Source organism: Amblyraja radiata, chromosome 35, assembly GCF_010909765.2.
Source record: "Amblyraja radiata isolate CabotCenter1 chromosome 35, sAmbRad1.1.pri, whole genome shotgun sequence".
Classification (NCBI taxonomy): Eukaryota; Metazoa; Chordata; class Chondrichthyes; order Rajiformes; family Rajidae; genus Amblyraja; species Amblyraja radiata.
Genome location: NC_045990.1, coordinates 2,152,412 through 2,171,071, shown reverse-complemented (window position 1 = coordinate 2,171,071; position 18,660 = coordinate 2,152,412).

Here is an 18,660-nt window from a genome sequence, read left to right as displayed (position 1 = left end):
TTGCTGCGAATCTACAATGAATCTTTCCAGCAGCATGTCCCAGGTCAAAAATGGTGCACTGCATGCTAAATTCCAACTCAATTCTTTATTTTGATTCGATGCCCATGTTGACCTCCTGTTACTAACTCGTGTCCCTTCCTCTCGGTCCGTTTCTCAGGACGACTCCCTTCCCTTTCACATTTAGACTATAGACTTTAGACATACAGCACAGGAACAGGGCAAGACACTTCACCCACCTTTGCCTGTGTGTGAATGTGTGTGAGTGATTGGTGGTGGTCGGAGGGGCCGTAGGCGCAGATTGGCAGCCACGCTTCCGTCAGTCTGCCCCAGGGCAGCTGTGGCTACAGAAGTAGCTTACCACCACCGAGTGTGACTGAGGAGTGAATGAATAATGCGATGTAAAGCGCCTTGAGTATTAGAAAGGCGCTATATAAATCCCATCCATTATCATTATTATTATAGAAACAGGCCACAAGTCCACAACGACCAGCAATCCCCGCCTCCTTATCCCATTTTCCTGCCTTCTCCCCATAACCTTTGACACCCGATCTAATCACGTATTTGTCTGTCTCTGTCTTATAAATATCTACTGACTGGGCCTCCACAGCCCCCTGTGGCAATGAGTTCCACAGATTCACCACCCTCTGACTAAAGAAATTCCTCCTCACCTCCTTTCTAAAAGAGCGCCCTTTAATTCTGAGGCTGTGACCTCTAGTTCTAGACTCTCCCACCAGTGGAAACATCCTCCCCACATCCACTCTATCCAGGCCTTTCATTATTCTGTAAGTTTCAATGAGGTCCCCCCTCAATCCTCTAAACTCCAGCGAGGTCAGTCCCAGTGCCGTTAAACACCCATCATATGCGAGCCCACTCATTCCTGGGGTCATTCTTGTAAACCTCCTCTGGACCCTCCCCAGAGCCAACACATCCCTCCTAGGCTTGTATTCCTAGGCTTGTATTCACTGGAGTTTAGAAGGATGAGGGGCAGAATCTTATAGAAACATATACAATTATAAAAGGACTGGACAAGCTAGATGCAGGAAAAATATTCCCAACGTTGGGCGAGTCCAGAACCAGGGGCCACACACAGTCTTAGGATAAAGGGGAGGTCATTTAAGACTGAGGTGAGAAAAAACCTTTTTCACCCAGAGAGTTGTGAATTTGTGGAATTCCCTGCCACAGAGGGCAGTGGAGGCCAAGTCACTGGATGGATTTAAGAGAGAGTTAGATAGAGCTCTAGGGGCTAGAGGAGTCAGGGGATATGGGGAGAAGGCAGGCACGGGTTATTGATAGGGGATGATCAGCCATGATCACATTGAATGGCGGTGCTGGCTCGAAGGGCCGAATGGCCTCCTGCACCTATTTTCTATGTTTCTATGTTTCCTCAGATATGGGGTCCACATTTGCTCACAGTATTCCCAAGGCCAGAGCCTTACAGAGCCACACAGACGGAGTTGATATCCTGGGGGCCCGGGCTGCCTGATTGCATAGAAACTCCCTCTGATGGCTTCCCCTGAGATCATTACAGAATGGGCTGCCAATCTTTATTTGGAGAGGAGCTGTCAGCAACATCTGAGATCAATAACTAGTCATGGTTCAGCATTCCAAAACAGACACTCAGACAGCTTCTAGTTCCTTGTTCAAAGTCAATAAGAACAGGGATGGGAATTCTCTATAACCCCTCTACACAAAGCCAGTGGGCATGCTGGATGAATAATCATTCCGTCTATTCACCTTCCAGCCAGAGTTTGACAATTATTTGTTGAAGTGGATTCAACCAAGTGACTCGGAGGAACAAATCAGCTTGCTTACACCAAAGATAGACACAAGATGCTGGAGTAACTCAGCGGGACAGGCAGCATCTCTGAGAGAAGGAATAGGTGTCATTTCAGGTCGAGGCCCTTCTTAGAAACATAGACAATAGGTGCAGGAGTAGAGGCCATTCGGCCCTTCGAGCCTGCACCGCCATTCAATATGATCATGGCTGATCATCCAACTCAGTATCCCATCCCTGCCTTCTCTCCATACCCCCTGATCCCTTTAGCCACAAGGGCCACATCTAACTCCCTCTTAAATATAGCCAATGAACCGTGGCCTCAACTACCTTCAGTGGCAGAGAATTCCACAGATTCACCACTCTCTGTGTGAAAAATGTTTTCCTCATCTTGGTCCTAAAAGATTTCCCCCTTATCCTTAAACTGCGACCCCTTGTCCTGGACTTCCCCAACATCGGGAACAATCTTCCTGCATCTAGCCTGTCCAACCCCTTAAGAATTTTGTAAGTTTCTATAAGATCCCCCCTCAATCTCCTAAATTCTAGCGAGTACAAGCCGAGTCTATCCAGTCTTTCCAGTAGATTTGTACATCTAGATGAGTTCTTCAATAAGCTCAAGGCCGATCCACAAACCAATGATGTGGTATTTATTGTACTGCAGTTTGATCTGCACTAATTGGCTGTTATGTTTCCCATATTGCCACCTTGACTCGAGCTGGAGCACTTCATTGACTTTGAGACATATCACCCAGCATGGAAACAGGCCCTTCGGCCCATGTGGCACATGCAATTGTTAGGATAGTACCTGATGGTCTCGACCCGAAACGTCACCCATTCCTTCTCTCCAGAGATGTTGCCTGTCCCGCTGAGTGACTCAAGCATTTTGTGTCTATCGTCAGCTTGAACCAGTATCTGCAGGTAGACAAAAATGCTGGGGAAACTCAGCAGGACAGGCAGCATCTCTGGAGAGAAGGAATAGGTGTCGTTTCAGGTCGAGACCCTTCTTCACACTGAGGGGTTTTGACCCGATCTATGGAGCGAAGGAAATAGGCAACGTTTCGGGGCGAAACCCTTCGTCTGAAGAAGGGTTTCGACCCAAAATGTTGCCTGTTTCCTTCGCTCCATAGATGCTGCCTCATCCGCTGAGTTTCTCCAGCATTTTTGTCTACCTTCGATTTTCCAGCATCTGCAGTTCCTTCCCACACACATTCCAGCTCGCTCTCCCTGTGCTTCATGCCATCGCTGAAATGGAAATTGATATTATTGCAAGTGAAGGGTAATTTCAACATTCAGCAGAATATAATAATTCAGATGTACCCGTGGAACCATACATAATGCATGCCTGCAAGGAAGTTTTGGAATTTAATATAATCGAGGGATAAAGATGCAGAGTGAATGTCAGTGTGATTCTGATGGCAAGGTGTTGGTGTTCAGGGTTTACCTGGCAGCTGTGTAGATATCATTAGGATTGCATTTGCGCCTTGAACTTACCAGAGAGCATCTGTATCCATTAGTTCCTTAATCACACCACTCAGCTAAGGCAGAATCCCTAACCCCTTTCACAAAGCTTAATTGGCCATGGTGCAATCACCGCTGAGCGGTACTCATCAGGTCAGAAGTGATAGCAGTAGAATTAGGCCATTCGGCCCATCAATTTTCACACACAGAGTGGTGAATCTGTGGAATTCTCTGCCACAGAAGGTAGTTGAGGCCACAGTTTGGGACGACAGATGGCACAATGGGCTAAGTGTTCGGCTGGCGACCGGAAGGTAGCCGGTTCGAATCCCGCTTGGAGTGCATACTGTCGTTGTGTCCTTGGGCAAGACACTTCACCCACCTTTGCCTGTGTGTGAATGTGTGTGAATGTGTGTGAGTGATTGGTGGTGGTCGGAGGGGCCGTAGGCGCAGATTGGCAGCCACGCTTCCGTCAGTCTGCCCCAGGGCAGCTGTGGCTACAGAAGTAGCTTACCACCACCGAGTGTGACTGAGGAGTGAATGAATAATGCGATGTAAAGCGCCTTGAGTATTAGAAAGGCGCTATATAAATCCCATCCATTATTATTATTATTATTACAGTTCATTGGCTATATTTAAGAGGGAGTTAGATGTGGCCCTTGTGGCTAAAGGGATCAGGGGGTATGGAGAGAAGGCAGGTACAGGATACTGAGTTGGATGATCAGCCATGATCATATTGAATGGCGGTGCAGGCTCAAGGGATATGGGAAGAAGGCAGGAACGGAGTATTGAATGTGGATGATCAGCCATGATCACATTGAATGGCAGTATTGGCTCAAATGGCCGAATGGCCTACTCCTGCACCTAATTTCTATGTTTCTATGTCTACTCCGCCATTCAATCATGGTTGAGGCAGATATGTTAATGGAATTTAAGAGACTTTTGGATAGGCACATGGATATACAGGGACTGGAGGGATATGGATAATGTGCAAGGATAGAAACATAGACAATAGGTGCAGGAGGAGGCCATTCGGCCCTTTGAGCCAATACTGCCATTCAATGTGATCATGGCTGATCATCCACATTCAATACTCCGTTCCTGCCTTCTTCCCTTGATTCTGCTAGCCCTAAGATCTCCATCTAACTCTCTTTTGAAAGCATCCAGTGAATCGGCCTCCACTGCCTTCTAAGGCAGAGAATTCAACATATTCACAACTCGCTGGGAGAATATAGATAATAAGAGTTGGTCTTGACATTATGTTCGGTACAAGCATTATGAATTCATTAGTTCATAAGCGATAGGAGCAGAATTAGGCCACTCGGCCCATCAAGTCTACTCCGCTATTCAATCATGGCTGATCTATCTCTCCCTCCTAACCCCATTCTCCTGCCTTCTCCCCGTAACCCCCGACACCCACGCTAATCGAGAATCTATCTATCTCTGCCTTAAAGATGTCCATTGAATACTCTAGCACGCCACCTCACAAAGTCCACGCCGTTCCGCCGCTGTTCACGTTGGAAGGGGTGGCCGAGAGGTTTGCTGTTGCCGATAGTCGATCGGAACTCGCCGTTAAGCGGTAGAGTTGTTGCCTCGCAGCGCCGGAGACCCGGGTTCGATCCTGTCCTTGGGTGCTGTCTGTGTGGAGATCGCGCGCGCTCTCTCTCTGTGTGTGTGACACATGAGTTTTCTCCTGAGACCAGGGTCGATCCTGACCTGGGGTGCTGCCTGTGCGTAGTTTGCACGTTCTCCCTGCGAACGCGCGGGGGTTTCTCCGGGAGCTCTCGTTCATTCCCACATGCCAAAGACGTTCGAGTTTGTAGCTTAATAGCCTTCTGTAAATTGCCCCTAGAGTGTAGTATAGAATTAGTATATGCATGAATGCTAGATGGTGTGGACTCGATAGACCTGTGGGTCTGTTTCCACGCTGTATCTCTAATCTAAACTAAACTCCTTTCTCATTCTAGCGGTCTCCCAAAGCACATTGTGACAGATAGCGTTATCGTTGGCGTCTAGTTGCACTGGGAATATGGTGACCAATTTGCACACAGCAAGGTTCCAGATGCAGGCTGAGTGATAAATGCAGTATCAACGAAGGCAGAGGCAGCCAGCCAGCCTGCATTAGTGTGGAATCTACAGCCAGCTGGAGCGAAGGGGAAGGAAATGCACTTTTAACAATGACATGGCATAGGGAGTGGATTGGAGCATAATGGGGGGAAACCCAGCAGTATGAATATTGATTTCTCCAACTTCAAATAACCCTTGCATCCCCTTCTCTTGTGAATGTCAGGGGTTATGGGGAGAAGGCAGGAGAATGGGGTTAGGAGGGAGGGATAGATCAGCCATGATTGAATGGTGGAGTAGACTTGATGGGCCAAATGATCTAATTCTGCTCCTTTCACTTATGACCTCTCAGTCCCCCCCCCCCCACCCAAGCCATGTACTGATTTCAAAGTCAGCCCGTTAGGTCTCATTGCCTGTAGCCACACAGCTACCAATGGCCTATTTCCCTTATCACAGTCACTTTTTTTGCATATGTTTCAGTCATTTAGAAACATAGAAATTAGGTGCAGGAGTAGAGGCCATTCGGCCCTTCGAGCCTGCACCGCCATTCAATATGATCATGGCTGATCATCCAACTCAGTATCCCATCCCTGCCTTCTCTCCATACCCTCTGATCCCCTTAGCCACAAGGGCCACATCTAACTCCCTCTTAAATATAGCCAATGAACTGGCCTCAACTACCCTCTGTGGCGGAGAGTTCCAGAGATTCACCACTCTCTGTGTGAAAAAAGTTCTTCTCATCTCGGTTTTAAAGGATTTCCCCCTTATCCTTAAGCTGTGACCCCTAGTCCTGGACTTCCCCAACATCGGGAGCAATCTTCCTGCATCTAGCCTGTCCAACCCCTTAAGAATTTTGTAAGTTTCTATAAGATCCCCTCTCAATCTCCTAAATTCTAGAGAGTATAAACCAAGTCTATCCAGTCTTTCTTCATAAGACAGTCCTGACATCCCAGGAATCAGTCTGGTGAACCTTCTCTGCACTCCCTCTATGGCAATAATGTCCTTCCTCAGATTTGGAGAGATTTGTTCTACATCTCTCTATATCGCCATCTGTATCTCTCGTTTCCATTTACCCCCCGACTCTCGGTCTGAAGAAGGGTCTCGACCCGAAACGTCACCCATTCCTTCTCTCCAGAGATGCTGCCTCACCCGCTGAGTTTCTCCAGCATTCTGAGTCTACGCAAGGAAAGCCGCCTCTAGTTTTAGGATGATCATAAATAAACAATTGAGCAAGAGGATTTGTAAGGTCTTTAGATATTTAGCATTTTTATTATTCTAAAGGCTGGGTATACGCAGAGGGTTAAGAGCAGGACAAGTATCAATGGAAAATGTGAAGTATTAAAAATGATAAGTAATTCAGCAAGAGTGGAATTGTTAAAAAGCAAGGTGGGACCTCAGAGAGGAGGAAATTATCAATTTATAGAGGACCATTAAAGAATGGCATAGATGTTTCATAAGTACTTTACATGGGTCTTAACAGCGGAGGCATAAGAGGAGATGAATTCTGAAGTGGTTGAGAGAGAGAGAGAGATGAATGATATTGTAATGGGTAAATGGAACCTACGTCAGGAAAGGGAAGGCAAATTGTTGGCCGGGTGGGAAGACACAAGACGCAGTGAGACTAGGTACCCGGACGTGGCATTGAAGGACGAGAAGCCGAACCAAATAGCCCAATGGAAACAAAGCTGAAAAGCCCAAAATAGCCGAAAGGCTGCGTGGCTTAAAAGCAAACTCACCGAATGGCCACTCTGCCGAAAAGTCAAATAACCGACACAATGTCGCCGGAGGGCGGGACTGGTCAGCGATTGTGCCAGACCTCCTCCCTGTGTCCATCACATCACTGGCTGGTGGAGACGGGAGGGTCATTTCCCACACAAGCTATTATTTGACTTGAGCGGCCATTCGGTGAGTTTGCTTTTAGGCAACGCAGCCTTTCGGTGAGCTGGATTTTCGGCATCCCGCCCTTTCGGTTCGTTGGCGTTTCGGCTTCATATGCTTTCGGTTATTTGGCGTTTCGGCTATTTGGTTTTGGCATCTCGTCCGTCGGCTCCACGTCCGTACACGGTGAGACTACACATCCACGGTCACATTCACACCCCTGAAAGCGCAGAGGGTTTGAATGTGACCGGGTATTTTAGGTTTCACATGATCGGAAGAAGGATAAGAAGGGAGATGTCACAAAGTCATATTGTGTGGAAACAGCCAAACTTGCCCACACCGGCCAACATGTCCCATCCACAGCAGTCCCACCTGCCCTATATTCCTCTAAACCTGCCCTTTCCATCTACCTAAGGTAGCCGGTTCGAATCCCGCTTGGAGTGCATACTGTCGTTGTGTCCTTGGGCAAGACACTTCACCCACCTTTGCCTGTGTGTGAATGTGTGTGAGTGATTGGTGGTGGTTGGAGGGGCCGTAGGCGCAGATTGGCAGCCACGCTTCCGTCAGTCTGCCTCAGGGCAGCTGTGGCTACAGAAGTAGCTTACCACCACCGAGTGTGACTGAGGAGTGAATGAATAATGCGATGTAAAGCGCCTTGAGTATTAGAAAGGCGCTATATAAATCCCATCCATTATTATTATCATTACCTGTTTCTTAAACATTACGATACAGGTAGTACTTTGTTAACTACCTCCTCCAGCAGCACATTCCGTACACCAACCACTCTTTGTGTGAAAATGTTACCCCTCAGGTTCCTATTAAACCTTCCCCCCTCTCCTTAAACCTATCACCTCTTGTCTTTGATTCCCCTACTCTGGGCAAGAGACTCTGTGCATCTACCCGATCTATTACTCCAATGATTTGTACACCTCTATAAGATCACCCCTCATCCTCCTGCACTCCAAGGAATACAGACCTAGCTTGCTCAACCTCCCCCTAGAGCTCAGGCCCTCGAGTCCTGGCAACACCCTCGTAAATCTTCTCTGCACCCTTTCCAAATATATTTGTGGCATGAATATATTTGCCCAAGAGTTGATCTGGTGAATGAATGGTTGAGACAGAGAGCTTCAGCACATTTCTTCTTCAAAGTAGGCATACTTTGAGGAGCTTTGGCAGTGGAGCAGTAGAACTAGAGAACTGCAGATGCAGGTTTATAAAAAAAGACACAAAGTACTGGAGGAACTCAGTGAGTCAGGCAGCAACCACGGTGGCCTATCTACCGGTGATAGGGATCAGAGCAGCCCTTAGGGAGGATGTGTCATCACAATGTGATGATAAAGAACTGATGACCATTGGACCATTGGACCATTGACCATTGAACCATTGACTATGAACCATTGAACCATTGAACCATTAGACCATTGAACCATTGACCCATTGACCCATTGACCCATTGACCCATTGACCTTTGAACCATTGACAATTGAAATCCCTTGATTCCATTAGCCCTAAGAGCTATATCTAACTCTCTCTTGAATGCATGCAGTGGATCTCCAACTTCAAGAAGAAGGTAGGCTCGGTGGGCCAAAGGGTCTGTTTCCACGCTGTATGTCTAAACTAAACTAAAGTTAGTCCAACTTCAAGCTGAAGGTTCGCTGTCACATCTAGCCCGGCCCAATACCTTTGTCCGATCTTCACGCTGCAAGTGTCTGTTTGAAGTGAGAAGACAGACTGAAGCGAGCGAGCTGAATGATATGAAAAGGATAATTTCTCCTCGCGTCATTCGCACCCGAGCTGCAGATTCTATTAATAGATTAGTTTCACATTTCTGTTTTTAACAATACAGCAGCTGACAGCTCAGATTTACATTTTAAAATAACTATAGGCAGCGAAAAAAGAAAATGTGGCTCAGGTTACATATTGGTCCCGGGCCAATCAGTCCGGTAAATGGATAGTGCAATTAAAGCAAAACTCTGGTCTGCCAGTTGCTATTAAACTGCGGGTTTAGAATCATTTTCACTGCAGATGTCACCATGTTCCAGGGCAGCGGGTGACAGGGGTTAGCTAAACCCTAGGAGACCTTGGTTTCAGAATGGATGAATGGTTTGTAAGCAATAATAACAACCATGGCAGAGTGAATAACTATCTTCCTCTATGTAGCAACTTCCTTGTCCCTTTCAAGATGTTACTTCATGCCCCCTGTCCCACTTAGGAAACCTGAACGGAAACCTCTGGAGACTTTGCGCCCCACCCAAGGTTTCCGTGCGGTTCCCGGAGGTTGCAGGTGGTTGCCGGAGGTTGCAGGTAGTGGAGACTGACAAAAACCTCCGGGAACCGCACGGAAACCTTGGGTGGGGCGCAAAGTCTCCAGAGGTTTCCGTTCAGGTTTCCTAAGTGGGACAGGGGCATTCGAGATACAGCGCGGAAACAGGTCACCGGGTACGCGCCGACCAGCGATCCCCGCACATTAACACTATCCTACACACACTGGGCTCAACTTACAATTTTACCGAAGCCAATTAACCTACAAACCTGTACGTCTTTGGAGTGTGGGAGGAAACCGGAGCACCCGGAGAAAACCCACGCGGGTCACGGGGAGAACGTACAAACTCTGTACAGACAGTGCCCGTTGCCGGGATCGAACCCGGGTCTCTGGCGCTGTGAGGCAGCAACTCTACCGCTGCGCCCCATCCAGATTTGGGCTCGGGATTTACGTATTCAAATACGGTTCTTCATGCCTTCGGGCCATTAGTGGATAATTACCATAACGTACCTGTATTACCACTTCAATAGCTCATTGAAGTTTGCTCTCTGATTGTATTGGAGCTGCCAATAGTTTTAAATCTCTCTACTCTGGTGCTGAAGTTGATTCTTCTGCAAGCCCAGCAGAGAAGGATCTATAGGATCTATAGGAATCTATAGGATCCAGCATGGGAGAATGGCCGGGAGGGGCGAGAGGGGGATGGGGGAAGAAAGGAGAATCCGGAGTGGAATTAGTTGAATATATCTCTCACATATTCAACTAATTCCCTACCATTTCAGCAGTGTACGGTGAAGAAGTGTCTGAAGAAGGGTCTGGGCCCGATATGTCACCTATTCCTTCTCTCCAGAGATGCTGCCTGACCCGCTGAGTTACTCCAGCATTTTGTGTCTATGGATGTCAAAGGACTGATTCACAATCTGATTCCATCTTTTCCTCGCAGTCTAAACCCTTGTACATCAGTTTAAGACTTTGGGGGTTGTAAACTAAGCTTTGTTTTCTGATACTCCCCTTCACAAAGCTGGTGCCCAAGGCTGCGGTAGCTTCTAAATACAACGTCTTATCTGTAATGCTGCAAACATTCATGTATGTACATCTTATTACATCTATACTTTCGTATCAAACCTGTCAATGCCTGAATCTTTCCAGCCTCTGGTACCTGTGTATCTCTCAGAGATTATATTCGGCCTAGAACCTCGTGATCTGACTGCTCTAGTTATAGTATTCCACTCCATAGCATCTTTTTTTCTGGGACTTTCAATGTTAATCACCACCTTTCTGTTCGTTTTTTGACCCAGGTTTAGTTTAGTTTAGAGATACAGTGGGGGAACAGGCCCTTGGGCCCACCTTGACCCCCGCACGGTCCTGCACACACCAGGGACAATTTGCAAATTAGCCGAGACCAATTAGCCTACAAACCCGCGCGCCTTTGGCGTGTGGGAGGAAACCGGAGCACCCGGAGAAAACCCACGCAGGTGATGTGGAGAAAGTACGAAGGCCACACAGACAGCGCCCGTGGGCAGGATCGAAACATGGAGACTATGGGTGTTTCCCCAGTCTGCTCGGGATTCCTCCGACATCCCAATGACATGCAGCCTGGTGGGTTATTTAGCTCCTGTAAGTTGACCCAGGCGTGTGTGCGTATGGGAGGGGAGGGGGAGAGGGTGGGTGTGGGAGAATGAAAGGGGTTATGTTGGTCAAGTGAGGGGAATAACATACAACATAGCACAGGAACCCTTTGGCCCACAATGTTTGTGCCGAACATGTGGCAGGTTAAACTGATCTCATCTGCCCTTAACATGATCCATACCCCTCTTTTCTCTACACTTCCACCTGCCTATCTAAAAGCCTCTTAAACACCACTCTCGTATCTGCTATTGAGGGAGCCCAGCGTAGGTTTACAAGGTTAATTCCCGGGATGGGGGGACTGTCATATGCTGAGAGAATGGAGCAGCTGGGCTTGTACACTCTGGAGTTTAGAAGGATGAGAGGTTATCTTATTGAAACATATAAGATTGTTAAGGGTTTGGACACGCTAGAGGCAGAGAATTCCACAGACTCACCACTCTCTTGTGAGAAAAAGTGTTTCCTCGTCTCCGTTCTAAATGGCTTACTCCTTATTCTTAAACTGTGTGTGGCCCCTGGTTCTGGACTCCCCCAACATCGGGAACATGTTTCCTGCCTCTAGTGTGTCCAATCCCTTAACAATATTATATGTTTCAATAAGATCTCCTCTCATCCTTCTAAACTCCAGAGTGTACAAGCCCAGCTGCTCCATTCTCTCAGCATATGACATTCCCGCCATCCCAGGAATTAACCTTGTAAACCTACGCTGGGCTCCCTCAATAGCAAGAATGTCCTTCCTCAAATTAGGGGACCAAAACTGCACACAATACTCCAGGTGTGGTCTCACTAGGGCTCTGTACAACTGCAGAAGGGCCTCTTTGTTCCTATATTCGACTCCTCTTGTTATAAAGGCCAACATGCCATTCGCTTTCTTCACTACCTGCTGTACCTGCATGCTTATGGCAGAAACGCTCTGGTCCAAAGTCCTAAGAGTCTGAAGAAGGGTCTCGTCCCGAAACATCACCCATTCCTTCTCTCCAGAGATGCTGCCTGTCCCGCTGAGTTACTCCAGCATTTTGTGTCTGTCTTCGCTCAAGTCTAGGATCTCCGCACCCTCTCCAAAGTCTCCGCATGTGAATAGGTCTGTCGGGGGGGGGGGGGGGGGGGTTTGTCCAAAGACTCACCTTCTAGCTTGTAGAACCGTGGGAGAAACAAACAGAAGGTCCAAAGTTACAATAATTGGTAATTAGAACGAAGAGGAGAACTTGTTTTCATTTACTGACCTTTTGGATCCCGTCGTCTACAGGAGTATGGAAACATAACTCTCAAAAGGAAATTAGACATTTGTTAGAACAGGAACAACACTTATAAAGCTCTAGGGAATGTGCTGCTTGGCCATGAAATTGGACAGCCCCGTCACAAAATGCCCTCTTGGATTTTGGATTTACTTAACATTCCAAAAAGTTTCTAACCTCCTCTGTAAGTAGCTCTCTCATTAAAAAAAAAAGAAAAGTGCAGTTTGTGACTTTCATATTAATGGCATACCATCGGGCTGTTCAACTTCTTATCATCATCTTCCTCTCTGCTGGTTTTGCTTTCCAATCCCACGAGTCCTCCCTTCTACTTTGAACGTAATCCTCCATTTCTTACCAGTCTCCACTTAGAAAATAATTAAGAGTTATCAACCTCCTCCTCTCAGCTGATCCCCATTTACTTAATTGGCACTTGAAGCTCTGGGCCATTAAGCAGTACTTGGTGATGAGGAACCTCTGGTTTAAAAGGACACTGGTGGACGTTCTCCAAGGTAGAGATGTCCCATTGTATTTGATTCATTTCTATATCTACATATTCAAAGGTCCCGGAGGAGACTGCCTTCTGTTTTGATGTATTTCTAAAAAGTTATGAAGCCCTTTGGCATGTGCAATGTTTTTGGAGATATCCTTTAAAGCATCATATTTACTGAAGTCTTCTGAAAATGTAGCCATGTCCTGATTCGATCCACCATCAGATTGGCAAGGAAGTAGTTGGAGAACGGACGCCCAACCCAAACTCAGATGGACTCGAGTTGTGAACAGGTCAGCATGGACTTGATGGGCCGAAGGACCTGTTTTCACACCGCGTCTCCATCTAAACTAGTCTGAAGAAGGGTCCTGACCCAAAACGTCACCCATTCCTTTACTCCATAGATGCTGCCTCACCTGCTGAGTTTCTCCAGCTTTTTGTCTACCTACGATTTTTCCAGCATCTGCAGTTCCTTCTTAAACATCTAAACTAAATCAGCACCTTTAAATTTAATTCTGGTGCAAACTCCACATAGACAGCACCTGTGGTCAGGACTGTACTTGGGTTTCTGGTGCCGTTAGACAATTGTCAAATTATCTTTTCCATTCCCTTTTATTACACATTGATGGAACTATTGATGGTAACCAAGATTTCTCACCTAGGTATTTTAAACGAGGAACTGCAGATGCTGGTTTAAACCTAAATATCAGCCATGATCATATTGAATGGCGGTGCTGTCTCGAAGGGCCGAATGTTCTATGTTTCTGTACCACTATCCTCGTTCATCTCCAAACATCTTACAGTCTGGAAGCGGAGAAAGGATTCACATTAAAAAATAAATGAGTTTCACCAGCAACACCTTGAGTAGAAGCTGACTATCTGTAGACCATTGACGACACTTGGCTTGGTCAGATCAAAGCGCATCAACGATTTCCACTGAAACTAATGAAATCATTGATCTTTTGAAGGATCATTGGTATTTTATTTCTGCAGACTTGAATCAGATACCAAGGATTATTTTTTATATTTTACTGAAATGAAAGGACAGAAGATTAGAAACGGTTTTGGGGGGGGGAGTTGGGGTTAATGGGCGAATTGCTTCAAAGAGGAACTAGGGTAAAGGGCAGAGAGAAAAAGAAAGACTGGAGTGAATTTAGATTCAGATCAGGAATAGAGAAGCATTTAGACAACAGGTGCAGGAGTAGGCCATTTGGCCCTTCGAGCCAGCACCGCCATTAAATGTGATCATGGCTGATCATCCCCAATCAATACCACAAGCTCCAAGTTGAGACAATAGACAATAGGTGCAGGTGTAGGCCATTCGGCCCTTCGAGCCAGCACCGCCATTCAATGGGATCATGGCTGATCATCCCCACTCAGTACCCCGTTCCTGCCTTCTCCCCATATCCCCTGACTCCGCTATTTTTAAGAGCCCTATCTAGCTCTCTCTTGAATGCATCCAGAGAACCTTCCTCCACGGCCCTCTGCGGCAGAGAATTCCACAGACTACATTTCACATTCCACATATATTCTCCTGGTTTATTTAGCCTCCCCATGTTTGTTAGTTCAGTTTAGTTTAGAGATACAGCGTGGAAACAGGCCCTTCGGCCCACCAAGTCTGCGCCTGCCAGCGATCCCCGCACGCTAACACTATCTTACACACACACACACACACACACACACACATGCACACGAGGGAAAATTTACACTTACACCAATCCAATTAACCTACAAACCTGTACATCTTTGGAGTGTGGGAGGAAACCGAAGATTTTGGGGAAAACCCACGCAGATCACGGGGAGAACATGCAACGCCCGTAGTCGGGATCGAACCCGGGTCTCTGCCGCTGCAAACCCCCGCCAAACTCAGACCCTCTCTCACACCGCCTGCTGCTGAAAGATTCATCCATGCCTTCATCTCCTCCCGACTGGACTATTGCAACTCACTTCTCCTTGGCATCAGCTCCACCTACATCAACCGACTCCAACTGGTCCAGAACGCAGCCGCCCGACTCATCACCCACACCAAATCCTGGCATCACATCACTCCAGTCCTCAAACAACTTCACTGGCTTCCCATCTCCCACCGGATCACCTACAAAATCCTGATCCTCACCTACAAAGCCCTCCACCATCTGGCCCCCCCCCCCATATCTCATTGACCTCCTCTCCCCCTACCAACCCTCACGGTCCCTCAGATCCACATCAGCCGGTCTCCTCTCCATCCACAAGTCCAACCTCCGCAGTTTTGGGGACAGAGCCTTCTCCAGGGCAGCTCCCAGGCTCTGGAACTCCCTCCCCCAACTGATCCGCAATTCCGTGTCCCTCACCATCTTCCAGTCCCGCCTCAAGACCCATCTCTTCACCTCTGCCTATCCTTAGCCCCACGTCCCCCTCCCTTTTCATCTGTGCATTAATTGCCTCATATTGTGTTTTGAATTGTATTCTGTCTTTACTTTGTGTACTAGTAATGTCTCTACTATTTATTTCATTCCCCTTACATGTTTTTCCTCTACATGCTCAATTTTTGTAAGGTGTCCTTGAGACTCTTGAAAGGCGCCCATAAATAAAATTTATTATTATTATTATTATTATCAGAACTCTTAGACTCTTAGACAATAGCTGTTGGAAAGAAGACTGAAGATTTAGCTTGTTATTGCTCGAACCTACCTAGGTACATCAGGCACTAAACTGTTGTGTTATTGCTGCATTGCTTTGCTTCAAGATAATTGACTTACTTGTAAATAAACTTAAATTTTATCCCAGCATATCAAATGCTGTGTTATTGCCTTTCAGAGAGTTCAGGGGGGAAACAATTCGTATCCCAGGTGGAAGATAGCATGTGTCACTATGGCAACTGGGTAATTATTGCTCTTGTGGTATAGTATTCATGTCACATCCTGGGCTTGAATGGAGACTGCAGTTTCAGGGAGCCTGGGAACATACGGTTTGTGAGATGTTAGTGTGTGGGACAGCTGGAGCCGGAGGGGGTTATGGAGAAATGCCGCATGTAAACAGGCCATTCGCTCCCCTGAATCCCATGCCTACCAACAATGTTGGGCGAGTCCAGAACCAGGGGCCACACACACAGTCTTAGAATAAAGGGGAGGCCATTTAAGACTGAGGCGAGAAAAAAACCTTTTCACCCATGTGAATTTGTGAATTTGTGGAATTCCCTGCCACAGAGGGCAGTGGAGGCCAAGTCACTGGATGGATTTAAGAGAGAGTTAGATAGAGCTCTAGGGGCTAGTGGAGTCAAGGGATATGTGGAGAAGGCAGGCACGGGTTATTGATAGGGGGCGATCAGCCATGATCACAATGAATGGCGATGCTGGCTCGAAGGGCCGAATGGCCTCCTCCTGCACCTATTTTCTATGTTTCTATGTTTCTATGTTTCTAACAAGCACTCATTTACACCTTCCAACACTAACTGACCTGGTTCACACAAAATGCTGGAGTAACTCAGCGGGACAGGCAGCATCTCTGGAGAGAAGGAATGGGTGATGTTTCGGGTCAAGACAGGTGACGACGGGTCTCGACCCAAAACATCACCCATTCCTTCTCTCCAGAGATGCTGCCTGTCCCGCTGAGTTACTCCAGCATTTTGTGTCTATCTCCAGAGATGCTGCCTGTCCCGCTGAGTTACTCCGGCACTCTGTGTCTACCTTCGTTCCAAAGTAGGGTGGTGGTGCGTTCACTCTGAGCCCTGTGAATCCAGGGAACTCTAATGGATCGGCAACACTGTCTCAGTGCTGATTTTTGGATTAAATGCTGCAAAATCCCATGACCGTACTCATTAATATCAAGGAGAGACCCTGCTGTGCTGTCAATGATTATTTCTCAATCAACACAGCCAACGTGTATTATCTAATTATTAATTCCAATAGACTTTGTGGAAGCTTTGCACAAATTGGCTGGTGCATCTCCCAACATGACAAGAACAATTATACTCAGTGTCTTGGTTGCAAAGAGGATTGGGACGTGGAGATCTCAGGCACACCACACTACTGAAAGTTAGCTTCAATAAGTTCCAGTTATTGTTACACCTCAACAATTATACATTGTTCAGCCCATGTCACACCTTTCCTGTTCCTTTAAAGTCTTCACCTTTCACCTGTGTTACAGCTGCTTCATTAGTGTTGAGTCTCACTGTTTTACTAGTGTAATATCTGAGGCAGGGTCTCGACCCGAAACGTCACCCATTCCTTCTCTCCAAAGATGCCGCCTGACCCGCTGAGTTACTCCAGCATTTTGTGTCTGTCTTCGGTTTAAACCAGCACCTGCAGTTCCTTCTTGTACAACTTGCATTAGGGCCTGTCCCACTGTACGAGTTCATTTCAAGAGCTCTCCCGAGTTAAAAAAATAGATCAAACTCGTGGTATGCACGTGGAATCAACGTCGCGGACACGTCGGAGTCTCTTAGCGGCTCGTAACATTAACGGCAGGTACCCTGGAAACGCGGTAAGCTCGGGAAGACTCGTGAAGATTTTTCAACATGTTTGTAGGTTAATCAACTCCTGTAAACATGTTGAAAAATGTCCACGAGAGCCCCGAGTACCTACGAGCGGCCATTACCGTAAATCTCCAAGTTCGAATCAGGGTTTAACTCGGGAGAACTCTTGAATGAACTCGTACAGTGGGATATTAGGTTTGAAGAAGGGTTTCGGCCCGAAACGTTGCCTATTTCCTTCGCTCCATAGATGCTGCTGCACCCGCTGAGTTTCTCCAGCATTTTTGTCTACCAGGGATATTAGGGTTAGGTTAAGTTAGGTTAAGACTTGGAGTGGAGTAGTGAACCTTATTACAATTAAAACAACCTATTATCCCAGGGCAGGATAGTGGCGCAGTTATAAGAGTTGCTGCCTCACAGTGCCAGAGATCAGGGTTCCACCCTGACTATGGGTGCTGTCTGCACAGAATTCGTATGTTCTCTCTGTGACCATGTGGATTTTTCATGAGCTCTGGTTTCCTCCCACATTCCAATGTCGTGCATGTTTGTAGGTTAATCAGCTTCTGTAAATTGTTCCCTGGGAGTAGGATAGAACTAGAGGATTGTTGGTCGGTGTGGACTCGATAGGCCGAAGGGCCTGTTTTCGCACTGTAGCTCTGAAGTAGGCTCATCTAAAACTACTCATTCTAGGTTGTGACACTTCCTCCCCTCTTGTTTTCACTCTTCTGGGATATTTGAGACCTACACCGTAACAATTGATATCTATAACGTTGAGTTTAGACATTAGAGAGACAGCGCGGAAACAGGCCCTTCGGCCCACCGAGTCTGTGCCAACCAGCGATCCCCCCGTACACTAACACTATCCTACACACACTAGGGACAATTTACAATTTTACCAAAGCCAATTAACCTACAAACCTGCACGTCTTTGGAGTGTGGGAGGAAGCCGGAGCACCCGGAGAAAACCCACGCAGGTCACGGGGAGAACGTACAAACTCCGTACATGGTCGGGATCGAACCCTGGTCTCTGGCGTTGTGAGGCAGAAATTCTACCGCTGCGCCACCGTGCCCCCCCCCTGCACGTCCTGTACCATACGAACATTATCCGTACTCTGTAAATCGCCCGATTGAAATCATGTATTGTCTTTCCGCTGACTGGTTAGCTACTACAGCTTTTTATACGACTATCTTCGGTGTAAACCAGCGTCTGCAGTTCCTCCTGCACATTGTAGCCCTAGATATTCTTACCGCCCCATGCGACCTCTCTGTCCTGGGCCTCCTCCATGGCCAGAGTGGGCAACACTGGAAATTGGAGGAACAGCACCTTATATTCCGCTTGGGGAGCCTGCATCCGGCGGGCATGAACATTGAATTCTCCCAATTTTGTTAGCCCTTGCTGTCTCCTCCCCTTCCTTAGCCCTCGGGCTCCTC